The sequence below is a fragment of the Lampetra planeri genome, chromosome 69 (genome assembly GCF_965212315.1).
Source record: "Lampetra planeri chromosome 69, kcLamPlan1.2.h2, whole genome shotgun sequence".
Lineage (NCBI taxonomy): Eukaryota > Metazoa > Chordata > Hyperoartia > Petromyzontiformes > Petromyzontidae > Lampetra > Lampetra planeri.
In genome coordinates, this window is record NC_136174.1 from 3,064,663 (window position 1) to 3,088,032 (window position 23,370).

Below are 23,370 nucleotides of genomic sequence, written 5' to 3' on the forward strand. Positions count from 1 at the left end.
TTCCTAAGTTCATGCATAATAATCTTGGTCATGAGAACTATATCCTGCGGTGAGATTTGAATTTGGAGACCTGACATAAACACACTAAAACATAATCAGTAAAAGTTAAAGCAAGAATCATTGTATTATCCCGATTGATAACACAACCCTCGACAGCGAAAGCGAACCCAATTATCATAACCACATACATTAGCATAACATAATTTATTAGCATAACTTAATACAATTACACCTCCCTGATTAACATAGATTATGTGTGTATCTACGTAAATTTGCATAATTTCGGATAATTACACATTTTCCCATTGTCATTTAATCTTTATTATTTTTATAAAAATGTTCAAGACCCGACATTTACAACAGCGCTACTCCCCTGGCACATGTGCTACTTGAACCCACGCCTGCTGAGGGTAATTTCGGCTGTCGGCGGGTGCTCGCTGAGCCGCGCCCACACCTCCCTGCCCTGTGCGGCCTTCACATCGCTTCCTTCCCGGGTCTCCTGCCTGCACCCGCGCCTGCTGGCCACCATTTCGGTGGCCTGGCTGCCGGTGACTGTTCGTGCCAGTGCTCTTGCAGCGCGACTTCTTCGCTGTCCCACATCTCATCGCTCCATCCCCAAGTCTCCTGTCTGCCTCCATGACTGTCTGCGTTTCCTCAAGAACTTTACTACAGCACTATAAAAAAACGACAGTAATAAAGACTCCAGTACATACGTCTTTTTATACTATTAACCAGATACTTATGACTCATGGGATTCAATACAAGACAAAGGCATATCATACAAGTATGACCTTCATCTTTGATTACAGTGCACTGATTCAAAGGTGCATTAACAATTGTTTGCTTTTTTCTCTTCCTTGGTTCTTTCCCTAACATGACGTACATAGAAAATTAATCTTTAAAAACGGAGTTAGTAAATAGAAAAATTCAAATGTACGTGTAAGTCGATGTCTGTGTGTGTAAGTCCATGTGTGTATGCAAGTGGATGTGTGTGTCAGTCGCCATGTGTGTGAGTGTGTAAGTCGATATGTGTGTGAGTCTATGTGTGTGTATCTAAGTCGATGTGTGTGTCTTTTTCGCCCGGGCAACGCCGGGGACTTCCCAATAGTCCTTTATAATAATAACCTTACGTGCCATGACGATTTGACCAAACTGTATCATAATAACGTTATGTGTCCTGACTTTTAGGCCACCCTGTATAATAATACTGTGTGTACACTATGGAGATCTCTTTTACCAGTGGCAAAATATAGTAGTAGGTTTTTGCCCTTTTAAACTGGTACAAAACTGACACCTTAATTCAAGGCATCATGTTTGCAATAACCACAACACAAGTAGTCAAAAAAGCAAACAAAAAGAAGCAACTCTGATAATATATTATTATCATTATTCAAGGCATCATGTTTGCAATAACCATAACACAAGTAGTCAAAAAAGCAAACAAAAATAAGCAACTCTGATAATATATTATTATCATTATCAGAGTTGCTTCTTTTTGTTTGCTTTTTTGACTACTTGTGTTGTGGTTATTGCAAACATGATGCCTTGAATAAAGGTGTCAGTTTTGTACCAGTTTAAAAGGGTAAAACCTACTACTATATTTTGCCACTGGTAAAAGAGCTCTCATAGTGTAAATGCTTACCCCGAGCTCTCAATACTCTGATATTGCACTGTGTTTGAGTTGTACGCCTTCTGGTGTCATCTGGTCCAACACCAATGGGGACTAGGCTCTAAAGAAAGACGTCTCGGGTGTGGACCAATCCACTTCAAGGACAGTGCATATTATTATCATTATCAGAGTTGCTTCTTTTTGTTTGCTTTTTTTTACTACTTGTGTTTTGGTTATTGCAAACATGATGCCTTGAATAAAGGTGTCAGTTTTGTACCAGTTTAAAAGGGTAAAAACCTACTACTAAATCCTGTGTGTATTTTCTGTTGTGCCACCCTGCATAATAATTATGTGTGCTCTGCCTTTTGGGCCACACTGTATAGTAATATCCCTGTGTCCTGACTTTGGGGCATCTTGTATCTGTCTGCTTATATGTCTGTCTAGGTTATTTAATTTGAGTGTGTTTCTTTCTCCCTCTAAGCCTGCGTACTTCTCTACGCGTCTCCTCGTACTCATTGACATGTAAATTTTGTCTCTAACCCCTCCCTCTCGCTGCCTCCGCCCCCCTCTGTCTATTTAAGGCCACCCCACAGAGACGATCATCCCTCTCTGTACCTGTGTTGCTCGCTCTATGTATCTTGGTGATATCTGTCTGCTTATATGTCTGTCTATAGTTTTCTGGTTAGATTTTATGTCGCTATTTCATTATACCTGATGATGATTTTATGTCGCTATTTCATTATACCTGATGAACGTCGTATGCTATTATTTAATTTATTATTTTATCTTTATACGTGACTTTACCGAAAGAACCAAAGAATAATTCCTGCAGTCACGAAAGCTCCAAAATTAAGATTGAACCACTTCTACGGGGAAGTTCCAAGTTTACCTTTTTTTTCTCTCTCTGGGTTTTTTGTTCTCTCTCTCTGCCTGTATATTGAGTGTAATTTTTTCTGTCTACACTCGTTTTTTTTGTCGTTCTTAGGTTCTGCTCTGTCTGTGTGTCTCCATTCCTCTTGTTTTTATGTTTTGTCTTTCTTTGGAATTTTCACACTTAAATTCTAACTTAGCAATCTTTGAAATACGTAATCGACCAGGCTATGCGTTAATTGTGTGCTGACCGACTCTCTGTGTCGTTTTACATAACATTTCGATACTTTGCTAGGCTATTTAATTTTAGTGTGTTTCTTTCTCCCTCTAAGCCTGCGTACTTCTCTACGCGTCTCCTCGTACTCATTGACATGTAAATTTTGTCTCTAACCCCTCCCTCTCGCTGCCTCCGCCCCCCCCTGTCTATTTAAGGCCACCCCACAGAGACGATCACCCCTCTCTGTACCTGTGTTGCTCGCTCTATGTATCTTGGTGATATCTGTCTGCTTATATGTCTGTCTATAGTTTTCTGGTTAGATTTTATGTCGCTATTTCATTATACCTGATGATGATTGCTTGTGTTGCAATCGAAACGTCGTATGCTATTATTTAATTTATTATTTTATCTTTATACGTGACTTTACCGAAAGAACCAAAGAATAATTCCTGCAGTCACGAAAGCTCCAAAATTAAGATTGAACCACTTCTACGGGGAAGTTCCAAGTTTACCTTTTTTCTCTCTCTCTGGGTTTTTTGTTCTCTCTCTCTGCCTGTATATTTAGTGTACTTTTTTCTGTCTACACTCGTTTTTTGTCGTTCTTAGGTTCTGCTCTGTCTGTGTGTCTCCGTTCCTCTTGTTTTTATGTTTTGTCTTTCTTTGGAATTTTCACACTTAAATTCTAACTTATCAATCTTTGAAATACGTAATCGACCAGGCTATGCGTTAATTGTGTGTTGACCGACTCTCTGTGTCGTTTTACATAACATTTCGATACTTTGCTAGGTTGTTTAATTTTAGTGTGTTTCTTTCTCCCTCTAAGCCTGCGTACTTCTCTACGCGTCTCCTCGTACTCATTGACATGTAAATTTTGTCTCTAACCCCTCCCTCTCGCTGCCTCCGCCCCCCTCTGTCTATTTAAGGCCACCCCACAGAGACGATCACCCCTCTCTGTACCTGTGTTGCTCGCTCTATGTATCTTGGTGATATCTGTCTGCTTATATGTCTGTCTATAGTTTTCTGGTTAGATTTTATGTCGCTATTTCATTATACCTGATGATGATTGCTTGTGTTGCAATCGAAACGTCGTATGCTATTATTTAATTTATTATTTTATCTTTATACGTGACTTTACCGAAAGAACCAAAGAATAATTCCTGCAGTCACGAAAGCTCAAAAATTAAGATTGAACCACTTCTACGGGGAAGTTCCAAGTTTACCTTTTTTCTCTCTCTCTGGGTTTTTTGTTCTCTCTCTCTGCCTGTATATTTAGTGTACTTTTTTCTGTCTACACTCGTTTTTTGTCGTTCTTAGGTTCTGCTCTGTCTGTGTGTCTCCGTTCCTCTTGTTTTTATGTTTTGTCTTTCTTTGGAATTTTCACACTTAAATTCTAACTTAGCAATCTTTGAAATACGTAATCGACCAGGCTATGCGTTAATTGTGTGTTGACCGACTCTCTGTGTCGTTTTACATAACATTTCGATACTTTGCTAGGTTGTTTAATTTTAGTGTGTTTCTTTCTCCCTCTAAGCCTGCGTACTTCTCTACGCGTCTCCTCGTACTCATTGACATGTAAATTTTGTCTCTAACCCCTCCCTCTCGCTGCCTCCGCCCCCCTCTGTCTATTTAAGGCCACCCCAGAGACGATCACCCCTCTCTGTACCTGTGTTGCTCGCTCTATGTATCTTGGTGATATCTGTCTGCTTATATGTCTGTCTATAGTTTTCTGGTTAGATTTTATGTCGCTATTTCATTATACCTGATGATGATTGCTTGTGTTGCAATCGAAACGTCGTATGCTATTATTTAATTTATTATTTTATCTTTATACGTGACTTTACCGAAAGAACCAAAGAATAATTCCTGCAGTCACGAAAGCTCCAAAATTAAGATTGAACCACTTCTACGGGGAAGTTCCAAGTTTACCTTTTTTCTCTCTCTCTGGGTGTTTTGTTCTCTTTCTCTGCCTGGAAGAGTTATGTGGATGACACTTTCGTCATCTGGCCACATGGCCTCCCAGCATTCAATCACTTCTTGGACCACATAAATTCCAGACACCCATCCATCAGATTCACCATGGAAGTGGAGAAAGATGGTAAACTACCATTCTTGGATATTCTGTTTGAGAGGAGACCTGACGGATCCTTGGGACATTCTGTTTACAGGAAAGCCACCCACACAGATTCCTACTTGAAACCGGATTCCCACCACCACCCATCTCAAAAGATTTCTCTCATCAAAACGCTAAACCACAGAGCCCATGGCATTTCTGACCAACACCACCTGGCCGGTGAATTAAGACACGTACATCGGGCCCTCAGGATGAACGGATACTCTGACCGCACCATCCGCCAAGCTGTTTCTCCCACCATGCAGAAACAGCCACATGAAACTCCGACCAAAACTATCACGTTACCATATATAGCAGGCGTGACCAAAAAGATCTCCAAAATTCTAAACAAACATAAGATCCAAGTCCGATTCAGTACAGTGCATAAAATCTGTGATCTGATTCCATCTGTGAAGGATGTCGTTCCTGACTTACAGTATCCTGGAGTCTACAAACTGAGTTGCAGTTGTGGTGATGGCTACATTGGAGAAACGAAACGTCATATTTCTGCTTGTGTCCGCGAGCACAAGTCAGATCTGAAACACGGCAGAACTGATTCTTCGGCCGTTGCCGATCATTGCTACAACTCTGTGGGCTCTCATGAAATTGTATTTTCCGAGACCAAGGTGCTCTGCAAACCTTCTGGCTACCATCAAAGGTTTGTACACGAAGCCATACAAATATACAAACACAGACATAATTTCAACCGTGATGATGGTTACAAACTGAGTAATCATTGGAAAGATGTGATTAACCATGCAAAAAATATTTAACTACACTTATTTGGACCATCTTATTTGACAGACAACTATTACAGGTTACTGATAGACAGCCAGTTTTGTTTTACCAGGTTTAGTTTTTTCTTTTTTCACACTTTTGTTATGTAGGCTAGGCGTTAGTCACAAACCGCACCTCTCCATAACAAAGGCTCAGTCTTTTGTTATGCAGTCTATTCTTAGTCTTAAGCCTCACCTTACCATATTAATAAAAGTGTACCTTTCCGGGCCCTTCCCCCCTCAACCATTATATTTACGGAGTGGTAGCTCTTGTAATCTCTCATTTACTTGATACAGCTGTCATGGCTGTGACGGTTCTACCTGAAGACGGAAGCTTGTGTTGCCTCCGAAACGACGTGATTTTTATTTTTATTTTATTTTACTTTTATAAATTTTAATTTCAAATTTTTACCTACGTCACTTTACCTAAAAAACCTAATAATATGAATCCTTGCAGTCACGAAAGCTTCAAATCTAAAATTAACATAATTTATTCAGTGGGAGGGGGTAAACTCGCTAGTGACGTCATGTCATCTCCACCGCGCGGTTCATCGTGACGTCACGAAATCCCCGAAAGCTGGTCGCCTCTCAACTGAGATCCGAGGTGAGAAGTTCACATCGTGATGGTGGTGGTCGTGGTTTTTGGTGGTGGTTTTTGTTTATTTAGGTGCAGTATCGCTTCTTCTATTGTTCTCCTCGGGATATACATTGAGTGTAGCAGCGAGAATGGAATCGATGTCCAGGTTGGAACGTTACAAAGTGTGGCCTAGCCATGCTGGGCTTGCCTCCTGCCATCGCCTGATTGTATTTGCTTTAAGTTTTGTTAATTTTTATTTGTCCTCACCTGGCTGACTACTTTAAAACCATTTTTTATATTTCTCATATTTTGAGCTATATATATCTTTCAGAAGCGACCTGCCCACAACGAAGTGGCTTGTGTGGACATTTACAGCAGCCAAATGCTCTAAATGCGACCACGCAGAAAGAGAGACACGCAAACTCCAAATAAACACGCGTCAGCGTCGGGATCCAACCCACGACCTCTTGTATACCGGGCGATGTCGTGAAAATCTCGCCAGCGTGGTGCACACTCGAGTGCTTTATCACACCGAGTCTCTTTAGGAGCGTCCTGCCGAGTTTGTTTGGCAGTCGGGGGGGAGGGGCGATGCTTATTCGCGTATTCCCGGTTTGAGTAAACTGGAGGCCTTTGTTCAGCATTGCAATATTTGGACGATACCAGTCCAGAAGTTTACTTCCCGAGTGAAGTCCAATTAACTAAGAAGCTTATTTTCAAGGGCGACTGAGCCGACATATTATAAATGATTTACCGTAATAATAATTAAGCTCACTCACTGGCCCACTCACTAATCCGTCCACTCACTCATCTACTCATCCACCCTCTCTTCTCTCTCTTGTTCGTCCACCCACCCACTCTATAACTAACTCATCCATCGACTTTCCCACTCATCCATCCACTCTCCCACTCACTCATCCATCCACTCTCCCATTTGCCCACACAAGCACACTCACCAACTCCCACTCGCCCACACTCACAATCAGAAGTTCATTTCACGAGTAACACCCATTGAGCTTAGACGCAATTTCTTAAGGGCGACTTGGCGGGCAGACATCAACGCATTCCAAAATTACAGCAGGGGCGGTTTCTTCATTAGGGCGATTGGGCGACGCACCACCAATGTCATTCAACCACAGAGTCACGCTAGCCGTCACTATAAGCCTCTGGATATAGTCCAATTAGCGTCATGTCACGTTCTGTGGAGTACCGCCTCTTTTTGGGAGATTTCACTACGGCTGAGAATCGCCCCGAGTGGCCCCATAGACTTACATTCAAAGATGTTTTTTTTCGAACGGGGGCGCTGCAATGCATTCTCTATGGCTTCCGGGAGGGCATGCACTAACGTGCTTACGTCATCATACGTGCTAACGTCATCATACGTCAACACGTTTCATCCAACAATATAATTTATCGCCACCTAGTGGAATCTTTAATAAAATAAACTTGAGTGGTTTGTTTTAATAGTGAGTATATAAACAAACAAGATGTATTGTAAGAGTCACTTTATTTTTAATTAATATTAAAGAAGTGAAGTTGCCTTTACATGCTTAAGCTGTTAATTTATTCATTGCATGGGTGGACCTTATCAATCATCCAGACATTTGCCCCCCCTGAGAGATTTTGCAGGAGCTGCCACTGAATTACAGGTTTACAAAACAAACTTAATAGCAATTCTGTTGTAAAATTACATTCCCACTCAAACTTTAGTGACTTAAAAAATAGAGTCAGTTTAAATGAGGTTATAGATGGCAGAATTGAGATGCCAAAAGACGATACGTCGTTCCAAAAACCTTTGGGCAGTGAAATCTGGGAAACTGTTAACAATCAGTCATACAGGAACCCCTCGACTCGCACAGAGACCCACAGACCCGCACAGAGACCCAAAGATCCGCAGAGACCCCCAGACTCGCACACAGACCCACAGATTCACATAGACAATCGGATGCACATCGTGGATTTTTCGGATTGTCCAATGGATTAATAACAAGTAAAATAAAGAGCAAATCTACGGAAATAATAGCCTTGTAAATAGAAATATAATGTGATTGATACAGACTTGATGTTTGTGGTAAAATACCACAAGCATGTGTGGTTAATGCAGACTTAATTCTGCCTTGCAATCGGTATCTGTTTGCAAATTGGACTATGTATATTTTTGGGTCTTACGGCAAAGTCACATAGATAGGTTCAAAGAAAATAAAAAACTACAACGTTTCGATGGCAACACAAGCGATCGAAACGTCGTTTTTTTTTGTTATCTACTTTACCGAAAGACCCAAAGAATATGAATTCCTGCAGTCAAGAAAACTTTAAGTCAAGATTTGAACTATGTACTTTATTCATTTCTACTTATTTGTCGTGAATTGATTCCCTTTAATCTATTTTGCACTCTTGTCGTTTTTTGTATGTTAGTTGAACTTCTTTAACACCGTACGTAGCCAACCATGTTTGATTTTGTATCTTTCTGACCCGCCGCAACTGGACATCTGTGACAATCCTCCAGAAGACAGATTCTGATTTTAAAGATTCTGATCTTAACACCTGTCTTATTGCCGAAAATGTTAAAGCCTTTTCTTCTTTCATCAAAATAGTTGTACAGTGATACCTCGGTTCACGAACGCTTCGGTTCACAAACAACTCGGTTCACGACCAGAAAATTTCATAAAAATATGCTTCGGTTCACGAACTCCGCTTCGGTTCACGAACTCCGCTTCGGTTCACGAACAGGAGCCGCGCCCATTTTTATGCTAATTCCAGGCTGTCACATGGTCGTGATTTATTGTAACGGGAGCGAGCAATGCAAAATCAGCCGAGGGAGTACCCGCCTCCTCCTCCTCGGGGGCTCGCGACACGTGGTGCGCCCGCCTCTTCTGCCCTTCACGCGCAGGCTACACGCGCGCACGCACGCAAGCGCGCGGACGCACGCACGCGCACGCACGCGCATGCACGCGCGCGCACCCCGGAATGAGCGGAGAGGCACACATGCGCCAGCTGTGACAGTCATCCCTCTTCACCTAAAAATAAAAAAACCCCGAGCGATGGATTTTTTTCCACGTATTTTCGTCAGCGTTGACCACAGCCCCCCGAAACGATCTCTCCTTGAAAAATCCATTATGCAAAAATGGAATGAGTGCCATGACTTTTTTGAAAAGCACCAACCCCAACATAGCTGTCATGAACAGAGTGTTAAATCTCATGAATGATAATGTGGTCTCTCAAAAAAAAAGGTCAGAACGGATTAACCGGATTTACATTGAACCCTATGGGAAAATGTGCCTCGGTTCACGACCAATTCGGTTCACGACCAGAGTCATTTCACGAATTAAGTTCGTGAACCGAGGTATCACTGTATCATCATACATTTCAACCATGACGCCAGTACACAATGGCCTACTCATGAAAAATAACGCGAGAAAAAAATACTTTAACATCTATATGAAAGCATATGGTGCATGTTGGTGTGTATAATATGCCTGCAATATTAATAATACTATTATAATTAACATTTGTAAAGTACTGCATTTCAATCTTGATTTGAAGCTTTCATGACTGCAGGAATTACTCTTTGGTTATTTTGGTAAAGTCACGTATGAAAAAATATAGATTACGACGTTTCGATTGCAACACAAGCAACCGTCATCAGGTGAGAACTGTATGTAAATGCAAGCTCGGAGAGAGACACATACACAGAGAGATAAACACAGACACGCAGAGAGATACATACACAGAGAGAGAAAAACAGAGACACATAGAGGAGATACACATAGACACAAGCAGAGAGAGACACAAAGAAACAACGCCTCTGTAACGAGGTATTATATAGATCCCTTGTATGAAAAATATGAAATATACACATCCTCCAGGGTAAACAGCCAGAACTCAAGGGTGGATAAAGCTTAATTTACCCACTAACTCAATCACTCACTCACTGGATGACCCACTCACTCACTCCATACTCAATCAGTCACCTTCTCACCCACTCGCTCAGGTAAGCGGCGAAACTAGGTGGGCGATGAAGACCAGTTTACAGAGGTGAGTTTTAAATACAGACTTAAATATATCTAACAACTCTGTCTTACTAATCAGAGTGGCCGCTACATTTTACCAGTGTTGAACCCGGAATATTGTGATTGGTGACATTTGCAATGCGTGGGCAAAACCTTCTCTGAAACTGGGAGAGGAGGCAGTTTGACGAGTAGCTTCTGCAGTCGGTGTGGGTTCCCTTGCACTCATACTGGTAGGGCTCACTTTGTGGTGAATGGCGGCTGTTGTGTGCGGTAATGTAACCTATAGCGCGCTGCGCTACGAACCAGGCAACACGAGTTCGATTCGCACTCACCGCCACCAACACCAGTGACTATCTGAACCAGACTTGGGCTTCCCTAGATCGACTCGGCCTCAAATGAGTGCCCGTGTAAACATCGCCACTGGGGAAACAAAAGCAGTCTGGTGTGGTGCTGGCCATACACCCACTCCTGAACTTATTGTTAAGGCTATATTGGGGGTCTTTGTTGCGGGTAACTGTGTATGTGTGTGCGCATTGGAATATTCTCGTGTGTTAATGTATTTTATTTGACTGCGAGTGTAAGTTAACACTTAACCTTGTTTTTTTATTTGCATTTTTAGCCTTTTGTATTACTGGTTTTGTAGATCGTGTTTTGGGAGTTTGTTAACGTGCTGGGTAGCTAACACACGGGTTTCTGTATTTTAATGTGTGTTTGTGGAAATGTATTTGTTGCTTTTGCTATGCCTTAAATATTCCAAGAAGTAACCACAATGTCAGTGGTTGGCTGGTGCACCATTTGGTGACAAAGTGTGAACCCAGAATATTGTGATTGGTGACATTTGTACAGCTTGGGCAACCCAGAGTCTAAGAGCAGTTTTAGTGCCGGGCATAATGGACTTCCAAAGGAAGGTGCTGAGGGAGGGTGGTGATATTACACAGGTTGCAATACAGAACATTATCACAACAACATGGACTAAACGATGATCTTTGCTTGTTTGGACAAATATCTAACGTTCGACCACTGATTGCCAGATAATGAATTCTCAGTTTAACACGTAGGTTTCACGACCAATATCATCCATAATAGAGTTTTTTGGATTAGATCGCGTAAATATATAAATGTGTAGATTTAAAGCTTTCGTGACTGCAGGGATTCTTCTTGGTTATTTCGGTAAAGTCACGTAAAAGGGAAGTAATAAAATAATAAAAATAAAACATAAAATAATTCTCATGACGTTTCGGCCACAACACAAGCAGCCGTCCTCAGGTGGAGAACAGGTCCGTCAAGTAGACAGAGTCTGACTGTCTACTTGACGGACCCGTTCTGTTCTCCACCTGAGGATGGCTGCTTGTGTTGTGGCCGAAACGTCGTGAGAATTATTTTATTTTGTTTTATTTTTATTATTTTATTACTTCCCTTCTACGTGACTTTACCGAAAGAACCAAGAAGATATAAATGTGTCGTTAAAACCCGCCACCACCCGACACTTAGTAAGGGTTGTCTCGTAAACAGAACATGCCAATTCGCCACTAGTACAGCACACTGATGTGTTAGAGAGCCAAGCCACAACATTTACAAACTGAGTACGACGTTTCGCCAGTAATTACAACTAGCTTCATCAGGTGACAGCCAGATTTGTGGAGAAGTCTTACTGTTTCGTTCCTTATATAGATGCGTAGATGTGTTTACCACCCTTCTGCGCTCCAAATCAGATACTAGTTTGGTTTTGGGCGTGAGCAGAAATTGAACTCGGGTCGCTGGGTTAATAGCGCAGCATGCTAACTAAGGCACGACCACTCTCCACTCACGCACAGACATCGTCATCATTGTATGTAGAGTATTTATTCATTATTTATAATCCTATGTAATGTCTTGGAGTGTTTTTTCTGTAGAATTTCTACTTGTTCATTTCAATTGTTTATTTTTAGTTTAGTTGGCATGCAGTACAGTACTTATTTCAATTGTGATGCCTATTTTTGCTTACCGTTTACCAAACCCCATTGTTTAGGTAAGGCTTAAGTATTGAATATCGCCGTTTTGGCTTTCTCGGCACATTCCAAGAACGTAACCCCCACGATATTCAAAGGTCTCCTGTATTTTCTGTTCATATGCTACAGCACAGATATCGATTTTTTTTATCAGAAATTAGATCTCTACTTTCTTGATGTAATCAAGGCCTAAGTACCATGAAGAGGCTTAGGCTTTTTGTTGTTCCTTGTTTTCGATATCCCTGCCCCTCTGCTCACATTTGTTAAGGATTTTTATGATCTTCTTGGTTCTTTCGGTAAAGTCACGTAGAAGGGAAGTAATAAAATAATAAAAATAAAACATAATAAAACAATTCTCACGACGTTTCGGCCACAACGCAAGCAGCCGTCGCCTGAGGACGGCTGCTTGCGTTGTGGCCGAAACGTCGTGAGAATTGTTTTATTATGTTTTATTTTTATTATTTTATTACTTCCCTTCTACGTGACTTTACCGAAAGAACCAAGAAGATGAATCCCTGCAGTCACGAAAGCTTTAAATCGAGATTTTTATGATTTTGGACAGGCCTGGCAAATGCTGCGTGACAAGGATTTGGAGCCGTTTCCTGTTCACGTTGGCGTGTGACAGCAATTCTCCCTGGCCACATACATAACAGTAAGTCCCTGGGTAGCGGAAGACCCGACTTACGGAAATCCAACCTTACGGAAATGCTCCCATAAATCATGTAAAAAAAATCAACATGCAGAAATGTTTGTCTTAGTTCAGCACGGTGAGGTTGTGGATGAATACCGCGGAGCGAGGCATAAGGCAGGCAGCATCTTCCCCAAGGCAGTTGTGTATAGCCGCTCTGCACTCAGTCATGCTGTTACATTGTTACCGTAATTATCCTGTACCCGCCAAATTGTCTGGTAACTTTCAGTGTAATATCACCCTTGATTGCATTGCAATAATGACTGGAAAAGAGGGTAAATGGAATTGTTTTGTATCGTTACCGAATTGTTTTTCTTTTGTAGCATTACTTAATTTGGGTTTTCTGTGCTTAGAACTATCTTGTTTTTTCCATGTTTCTCTTTATCGTTTTCATTTGAAGTTTATTTCATAAGTTAGGTTATGTGCTTTATTTAACACAATTACACTTCGATTGCTTATGGTCTCAGCCAACAGCGATCGGAGAGGTCTAGACCTAGCCTATTGCCCGGTAAACGAATATTCGGAAGTGACTGTTTTCTGTTAACAATTATTATAATGTCTCATAGTGTTCATAAATAATTGGATAAGTATATTTTCCAATAGTTTCATTTTGGGTAGTGTTAGGGTAGATATTCTATGAAATGAAAGAATCATAGGAAGTGCAGAACGTATGTACAGCAATGCGATACAGGTTGCGGTAGAAAACGGACTATAGCGTGATACAGTACTGTAAGAAAACGAACGAGTAATTGGGTAGGGGCGGCACAACTATTTCCGGCTATGGGATTTCGTCTTGATTTTGGGGGGAAATTGTTCAGTTTCCGACGTGGAAAATTCAGGTTATGTATCGTTTCTGGGAACCTAACCCTTCCATAACCCAGTGACTGTATCTTCAATAGTTACATAGTTTTGAGAACCTCACAATGGCCCTACAAAAATGCATTTGGTACAGTTGAAATAAGAGACTAATCGATGGCTGGTTATTGTTAAGGGATCGTTTCCTGCTGGTCAACCATGTTACGTATGCTGATGATCTGGTAATGACTACTCACTGCGATGGAGTAAGGGACTCTTGTTTTGTACCTGGAGAATCTAATCGTGAGGAGGAGCCTTACATTTGTTCCAAAATAATAAAGCACCTGCCTGGGTATTTCACGTAATCCCAACATTCCACCTGCTCCCCTCTTAATGAGTAATCAGGCAGTTCTACAGGTGGTGGAGGAGCTCCCATACTTGGTTAATGTGTTCACAACCAGCTCTGGTTTGGCAGCTAAAGTCTCAATTCAAATTAGTCGAGCAGCATTCTTTAAATGGACTGTCTAACATGGTGAGGAAGCTGCCTGGATCGTTTCTCCATACAAATCACTGAATCTTCTTGCCCACAGCTATGACCCCTTTCTTTGTGGATGTGAAATATGGACTCCTTTAAAGAACCATCTGTGCTGGCTTATACAATTAAGGCTGGCCTGCCTATGATTCATCCTTTATTGAGCCTTCCTTGATGGTATTCGAAGCTTACATATCCCTGACATATCCCTGACATATCCGTACAGAATATAATCAGTGAGCCTCTTTGGCAGGCAAGGCTGCATTCGTTGGTCATGAATCCCGCATGCTCAGAAACTACATGCTCAAGCAGCGTAAGTTAGTTCAGATATGAGGGACTAAACGGGTATGGCATGGGCTAGAGAAGCGATTGGAAGATGTGGAGGTGATCGGACTTGCCGATGACTGGTACCAGGAGTGTGAATATCGGCCTCTGTGGAGGAGGCCCGTGAAGGATGCTGCAGGGTAGTTGGAGGCATTCGTCCAGCAATAATAAGGTCAGATGAGTGACACATCAATGGGTGGAGCAGCTGGGTGGCTAAAATGCAGTAAGTTGGCACAGTGGGTAGCACAGGTGGTGCATCTGCCAGTCATATCAGTCATCCCTTGATACCTGGATCATTCCCATGACAGACTGGCAAGTTCTCCACACTTATGTAGTGCGTGTCTGACAAGGCACACACTGAGATTGGAGGTACCACAATATATTACCATTAACGGAGTTATAAATTACAACATACTCTGGCTATTCTAGGCCCCAACAAGGGAGAGGGTCCCTACCCCACTGAGTCCCTACTACCGTCGGTCTCCCGCTTCCCCCGACGTGACCACACACCGCCAGTTCTCCCACTCGACTGCCCGATGGCTCCGCCTTTTCCCTGACCCCTTTTCGGGCGTGGCCCCACTCGGCCTCTTGCCACGCCACTTCCTCTGACTCTTCCGACGGAACCCGAGTCAGCGTGACAGGGCCCTTCGAGCCCCCATCGACAGGTAAGTGAAGGTAAGGTATGTGCGCCTCCCCATAGCAGTCATGCAGTATCGGGCTTTTACGCCGTAGAGACGCCATTTACGTCTCTAGATTTACATGGCCTCAATTAGCACATCATGGCATGACCATTGTGATGATGTTACTACCAATTAGTGGTGAATGGTGCCTATTTTCTTTATATAATCTGTTCATGATCCATGTGAAACATCTGTATGTAAGAATGAAATCTACATGGGAAGTGGAGGCACATTTGTTCGTCCACTGCATTATGGAGCCAACATTCACAGTTGTATTATTGCTGACAGCAGACATGATTGGCAAGTGATAGCTTAACTTATTGTAGGCCTCTGCTGGGTTGATTGTTCCTCGGTTAAGTACTTGGTGAAGAGTATAAGCATCTGTACTGAGCAGATGAAGGCAGCCAGAGGCATGGTTCTAGCAACAACACCAGATTCTTCACCGTTCCAGTGCGTGAGAATGTAAAGTTTTTATTTGCTGGAAAGTATATTGACCATACTCTTTGGTTCTTTCGGTAAAGTCACGTAGAAAGAAAATGTAATAAATAATAGAATACACGTTTCATTTGCAACACAAGCAACCGTCATCAGGTATGAATGAATGAGAAAACTAACCTAGTAAACTTAGAAATGTAATGCAATGCAACACAGAGAGTCGGCTAACACAACAGTTAACACTTTACCCGGTTGATTACATTCTTCCAAAGATTGCTAAATTTGAGAGAGTAATTCCTGCAGTCAAGAAAGCTTCAAATCAAGTTTGAACTACCTCTACGGGGAGGATTTCCTCACAACTCATACTGAACTTCAAATTTAGCAATCTTTGGAAGAACGTAATCAACCAGGTAAAGTGTTAACTGTTATGTTAGCCGACTCTCTGTGTTGCATTGCATTACATTTCTAAGTTTACTAGGTATTTTTTTTTCATTCATTCATACGTGATGACGATTGCTTGTGTTGCAATCAAAACGTATTCTATTATTTTATTTTATTTCTACGTGACTTTACCGAAAGAACCAAAGAGTAATTCCTACAGTCACGAAAGCTTCAAATAAAGTTTATATTGACCATATTATACACCTAGGTTTAATCAAAGCAATGGGGTTTTTCTATTACATGTGTAAAGAAGCTCTTTGGGGACATTCACTTTCAGGGGAGTAGAGCTTTATTTATCCGAACGTATATACAGTCCAAGTATAACGACTGCCACACTTGTAATTGCTCTGGCTATCTTCAGCCCCGATGGTTTCCACCAAGTTGATACCTAAACAGTCAACCCCGGTGGTTTCCACGGTCGGCCCCAATGTCGTCCATCTCTGGTCGTCAATTAGTCTCCGAGTAAGCGCCCCGACAACGTGCCTCGCTCCCACTTATATACTCGCTCGGCCCCGCGCCCCTCCCCCCACTTTACTTTAACTTGCTTGTCCTTAATTGAATAATGCTTACAGTGCCTTCCGGTCATCAGTTTACAATCAGTACAATGCACGCCTTCTAGAACCTTCTCTTGTACAGTCCCCGACACATGGAACGTTTCATAAGCATGGAAAACACAGCACATAAAGCTCAAATTACATCTGTCCATCCGAGCATTCAAGCAAATCTGAGCCTGGCTTCGGACTTCCAAGTTGCGATTGAACATTAATTTGTCCATTTTATAATATTTCTGCCCAATGCGAATAGTTTTATTTTTAACACCATTTGCTTTGTTTACGAGACTTTTGCAATAGTTAACATTTATTCAGTAGCCAGATACAACCGAAATTCTGTACGTAGAGTTATAGGTTATAATTTATATTAAATATACTAGGGCCTCCAGGCATTATACTGACCACTTACCTGCTATGCCAGGCCAAGAGGTGATCGTCAATAGGAGTAAGTGTCTTAAAACAGCCTGTGTGATGAATTGGGGGTGATTTTTTTTTATTTATCGTTAATGTTTGAGTGTTTTTGTCTATGTAATCTGTGAATATCACGTGTGACTGTATATATATACATTTATATGTCTCTATGCTGCATACATTGCATGGATATTACTGTTTTCTGTTTTCAGCTGCCAGTTCCTCTGCCACTTTGCTGTACATAAGTGGTCAGATGGATCGAAGACAATCAGCAGGAGAGAAATCATTCAAGTGCATTGTGTGTGGGAAGGCGTTTGCACATTCATCAAGTCTTCAGGTCCACCAGAGAACACACACGGGAGAGAAACCCTTCAAGTGCACTGTGTGTGGGAAGGCATTTGCAATGTCATCACATCTTAAAAGACACCAGAGAATACACACAGGAGAAACACCCTTCAAGTGCACTATGTGTGAGAAGGCCTTTGCACAGTCATCACATCTTAAAACACACCAGAGAATACACACAGGAGAAACACCCTTCAAGTGCACTGTGTGTGGGAAGGCATTTGCACATTCATCACTTCTTAAAAGACACCAGAGAATACACACAGGAGAAACACCCTTCAAGTGCACTGTGTGTGGGATGGCATTTGCAATGTCATCACATCTTAAAACACACCAGAGAATACACACAGGAGAAACACCCTTCAAGTGCAGTGTGTGTGGGAAGGCGTTTGCACATTCATCACATCTAAAAAGACACCAGAGAATACACACAGGAGAAACACCCTTCAAGTGCACTGTGTGTGGGAAGGCCTTTGCACAGTCATCAAATATGAAAACACACCAGAGAATACACACATTAGAAACAGCCTTCAAGTGCACTGTGTGTGGGAAGGCCTTTGCACAGTCATCACTTCTTAAAAGACACCAGAGAATACACACAGGAGAAACACCCTTCAAGTGCACTGTGTGTGGGAAGGCGTTTGCACATTCATCACGTCTTAAAAGACACCAGAGAAAACACACGGGAGAAAAACCCTTCAAGTGTACTTTGTGTGGCAAGGCATTTGCACAGTCATCACATCTTAAAATACACCAGATAAGTCACACAGGAGAAACACCCTTCAAGTGCACTGTGTGTGGGAAGGCGTTTGCAGATTCATCAATTCTTCAGGGCCACCAGAGAACACACACGGGAGAGAAACCCTTCAAATGCACTATGTGTGGGAAGGCATTTGCACAGGTAGGAAATCTTAAAAGACACCAGAGAACACACACAGGAGAGAAACCATTCAAGTGCACTGTGTGTGAGAAGGAATTTTCACGGTCATCATATCTTAAAGAACACCAGCAAACACACACAGGAGACAAACCCTTAAAATGCACTGTGTATGGGAAGACATTTAGACAGTTAGGTGATCGAAATGAGCATCAAAACATTCATCAGGAAATTAATCTGAAATCGGCTTGTGGAAGTCAAAGTGCTGCAATGAGTCCATCCCTCATGAAACAAGAACCAGAAAAACATTTGAGATATGAATCGTGGCCAGGAGTGAAGGCGAAATGTCAAGAAGTGAAAATGAAATTTGAATCAGTGAAGGTGAAGAGCGAAGAAGTGATGGTAAAGAGTGAAGTGATGGCAAAGAGTGAAGTGATGGCAAAGAGTGAAGTGATAGTGAAATGTGAGGATGAAGATTCAACTCCAAAATCTGACCTTCACGTCGATGGAAGCAGCGTGAAGCTGGAGGAGACTGTGGACTTTGAGGTAGAGCAAGGCAACTCCCAGCAATTTGTGGATGTGGAGGTGTGGGTGGATTTTTTAGGCAATGCTGAGTCAAATGGAGATCAAGTAGATGTGTATCATTGAGCTAAGGATAAAAAAAAGTTCCATTTCATTCACAGGCCTTTCCCATAATAGAGTTTTTTTGGGTTAGATTACATAAATATATGAATTTGTCGTTAAAACCCACCACTACCCGACACAGCCAACTAGTAAGGGTTGTCACGTTAACAGAACATTCCAATTCGTCACTCGTACAGCACACCGGTGTGTTGGAGAGCCAAGCCACAACATTTACAATCTGATTACGACGCTTCAGTACAACTAGCTTCATCAGGCGACAGCCAGATGTGTACCTTTCCCATTACAAGGGTTTAACCTCCAAGTAGTCAATAGAGACAGCATGAAGCTGGCGGAGGCTGTGGACTGAAAGTGAAATGAAACCCAGCAGTTTGTGGAGGTGGACTTTTTGGAGGATACAGAGTAGGAGCGGTCAGCATGTGTGGACTTGGAGGTTGGATAGATCTGTAAGCAGGAGCGGGAGACAAATAAGTATAACCAGTAAAAACAAAGTTTTTCACTATAAATCCTTTATATGCATGGCGGCTAGAGTCCTCTCGTCCTCTGGCTTGAGATGGCTGCCACCTATGGGTCAGATGATTGCATTTCACCATTCAGCAATTGGTAATTAAATATAATATTTTTGTCCTAAAAAGTATAACATTTTGGAAAAAAATTTTCACGAACATTAATTGTCACGCACAACGAGTCTGTGTGGAAAATGTCAGCTCGATTGGATCACGGGAAGTGGGTTAAAAAAACGACCGAAAGATTTGCACGGTCCTAAGCAAGCAAGCGAACTTAATATAAATGATTTAATAGAGGATTTAATAAACCCGTAAAAACAAAGTTTTTCACTCTAAATCCTTTATATGCGTGGCGGCGAGAGTCCTCTCGTCCTCTGGCTTGAGATGGCTGCCACCTATGGGTCAGATGATTGGCTGCAGTATTAAACAATTGGTAATTAAATATTTAATTTGTTTTCCCTAAACAGTGTAAAATTTAGGAAAAAAATTTTCACGAACGTTAATTGTCTCGCACAACGAGTCTGTGTGCAAAATGTCAGCTCGATTGGATCACGGGAAGTGGGTTAAAAAACGACCGAATTGTTTGCACGGCCGTAAGCACGCAAGCAAGCACGCAAGCAAGCACGCAAGCAAGCAAGCGAACTTAATATAAAGGATTTAAAAATATATTCGCCTGTGGAGGACGCGGGGATCGATCTCGCGACCTTTGGCATGGGAAGCGAGGGCGCTACCAACTGCGCTACTCCGCCAGGGCCTGTGGAGGTGTCACGCTCTGGGCTCCTACACTGTGACGTTCAGCCAAAGCCATGAATGAGTTCTATTTGAATAAATGTAAAAAAAAATATTCGCCTGTGGAGGACGCGGGGATCGATCCCGCGACCTTTGGCATGGGAAGCGAGGGCGCTACCAACTGCGCTACTCTGCCACGGCCTGTGGAGGTGTCACGCCCTGGGCTCCTACACTGTGACGTTCAGCCAAAGCCATGAATGAGTTCTATTTGAATAAATGTAAAATACATTTTTTTGCCTAAAAAGTGTAACATTTTGGAAAAAAAATTCACGAACATTAATTGTCTCGCACAACGAGTCTGTGTGCAAAATGTCAGCTCGATTGGATCACGGGAAGTGGGTTAAAAAACGACCGAAAGATTTGCACGGTCCTAAGCAAGCAAGCGAACTTAATATAAAGGATTTAAAAAGCTCTATAGCATTCAACGTGTTATAATAATATTTGGATTAATAATTGACGCGTGCATAAATGTTGTATTTCTTTCTCACTGTACGTAGCCAATCTTGCTAATCAAAGGTGAAATGCTTCAACTAAAAGCGGCGTGTATCATATTTCATCTCAATCCTTCGACGACGAGCCCAAGTGGCAGCTTTCCCTTTGTGGTACAAGGTGACTCAGTACCGACCTACACGTGGACATGAGTCTGCCAGTAGGGTGGAGCGATGATGGATGTGGCTAATCTTTCGAATCTGGCAAATTTTGACCCTGACACCATGAATGTTGAACATCCACTGTTCGGCTGATGGTGCATATTTTTGGTCAATATTGCTGCAGTAATCATGAGGGCTGCTGGAAAGATATGAACTGTGAACATTTTTTTAACAAATATCAACCGTGCTATCACTTGGCTTCTCTCATTCGAAGAATGCATGCAGTTTTCGGCATCCAGAGAAAAGTAAATGTGTACAGTAAATGTGATGTAATGTGATGCAGTATATTTCAATGCAATAGTTCAATGTTGGCAATGTGTCTCTTGATAATTTAGAGTTATAATTTTAACACGCATGATCTGATTTTGAGCATAACCAGCAAAAGCTCTTATCCAGCATATATGGGGAATCGAGGGTGCGAGTTCATCAAATGTGCCGGTTATCTGAGAGGTATACTTAATGGTTCAGAAAATTTCTCAAGTATAAAAACATTTTTCAATGAAGAAATTGAGCATACATTTTGACTATGATATTCAAAATAATTAACTCTTATACAGGGTTACTCTCCAGCCATTTGTATAGCATTCTAAGTTTATTGTAGAGAAGCAGTGGTGCTGTTTAGATGACAGTGTGGTACTGTATGTACAAGTACAGTGAAACAATTAGGTTAGGCAGCCTGCAACACAATCACAATGGCGGATTGCAGATGATTGCAATTGCGACTCCATTAGTGCCACCACTCAGCAACGTCCTAAAGCATGCTGCAAGATGCCAGAATTTTTCTTGATACTTGAAGGAATATTTATATTGCCGTTTGACATATGCCTCCGGTTAATAGAGCATTCCGGATGGTAAAGTACTTGATAGAGATTTTGCTGTACATACCATTTTGTATTAAATGGTCAAAAATGGAATGTCCTAACTAGATGAACGTTTGTTTTAACAGTAACCTGTGCAGAACATTTACGTGGCTGCTGTTGATCATGTGATACAGGGTCAAAGGTATTTTTTGTAGCCTAGGAACCATACCCCTCAACTCATTGTCTTCGAAATCACGAATATAGTATATACAAGAGAAAACACTGAAATGTAACATAAAGGAGATATTTTCTCCACAATGCTAATTATGTCTTATCTTACCTAATAAACGTATTTTTTTGACTGCCTGTCTGCATACGCATATCCTCGTAACGCTTTCAACACACAAACTGTTGGGTTTGCGTTTCAACAAAGTACACAGATACAGTGAGGGGATAACGTATTTTATCCCCTGCTGATTTTGTACGTTTGCCCACTGACAAAGAAATGATCAGTCTATAATTTAAATGGTAGGTTTATTTGAACAATGAGAGACAATCATACAAAAATGCAGAAAAACGCGTGTCAAAAATGTTATAAATTGATTTGCATTTTAATGACGGAAATAAGTATTTGACCCCTCTGCAAAACATGACTTAGTACTTGGTGGCAAAACCCTTGTTGGCAATCACAGAGGTCAGACGTTTCTTGTAGTTGGCCACCAGATTTGCACACATCTCAGGAGGGATTTTGTCCCACTCTTCTTTGCAGATTTTCTCCAAGTCATTAAGGTTTCGAGGCTGACGTTTGGCAACTCGAACCTTCAGCTCCCTCCACAGATTTTCTATGTGATTAAGGTCTGGAGACTGGCTAGGCCACTCCAGGACCTTGATGTGCTTTTTCTTGAGCCACTCCTTTGTTGCCTTGGCCGTGTGTTGTGGATCGGTCATGCTGGAATACTCATCCACGACCCATTTTCAATACCGTGGCTGAGGGAAGGGAGGACCTTTGCCGTAGCTGACCATTATAACGCTGTGGGCTCACATGATATTGTGTATTCCGAGACCAAGGTACTATGCAAACCTTCCCCGTCCACCGGTGCCCCCCCCCCTCCAATATCATTCGGTCACGTGACAGCAGGTCAACCAGCGCATGATGCCCTGAGGTAACCCTGGCTGGCTGACGCTCCCTCTCGCTCCCTCACAGGGAGCCCGCACCGCCCATTGCTAGCGGTGCCTCCGCGCGAACCAGCGCTCACCCAACCACCGCTAGTGTTGGTACTGCATCCCGTAACCCGGCTGTCCATAATGACAACATTACCGGCCGTGACTTCGCAAACTCCGGCACCATACAGTGACAAGCAGTCACTACACCAGTACCAAAATATAAGAATAGGGTTTTCTCCAATTTTTCTGACAACAAAACTGAACCCTTTTTACGAGGAATCATGTCCCCATTAACCACAATAGTTGTGGTCATAATGCAAAAAAAACACTGATAATAAATGCATTATCCTTGAAACGGATTGGTCCACACCAGAGACAGCTTTCTTTTGAGCCTCGTCTCAAACGGTGTTAGATTAGAGGACGCCAAAAGGCGTCCAGCTCAAAAACAATGCACTATAAGAAAGACAATTCACTATAAAATATGAATTCCTGCAGTCACGAAAGCTTTAAGTCAAGACTGTCCATAGACTCAACACTACCCATATACTAAATGCTTCCCATACACTCAACGCTGCCCATAGATTCA

General features: G+C 42.0%; 1 protein-coding gene and 1 pseudogene across 2 annotated transcripts in view; one reads left to right on the forward strand and one right to left on the reverse strand.

Moving 5' to 3' along the window:
* Positions 1–23,370, reverse strand: part of LOC144737441 (tripartite motif-containing protein 14-like) — a 410,883-nt gene that overhangs the window by 208,512 nt on the left and 179,001 nt on the right. The gene's annotated exons all lie outside the window — the stretch shown is intronic.
* The window catches only part of LOC144737404 (uncharacterized), a 39,128-nt pseudogene continuing 21,853 nt past the window's right edge, over positions 6,096–23,370 (forward strand). Inside the window, exons 1-2 of the transcript XR_013588970.1 lie at positions 6,096–6,186; positions 12,717–18,875. The product of XR_013588970.1 is annotated as an uncharacterized LOC144737404 (transcript). The remainder of the gene's footprint in view (positions 6,187–12,716; positions 18,876–23,370) is intronic.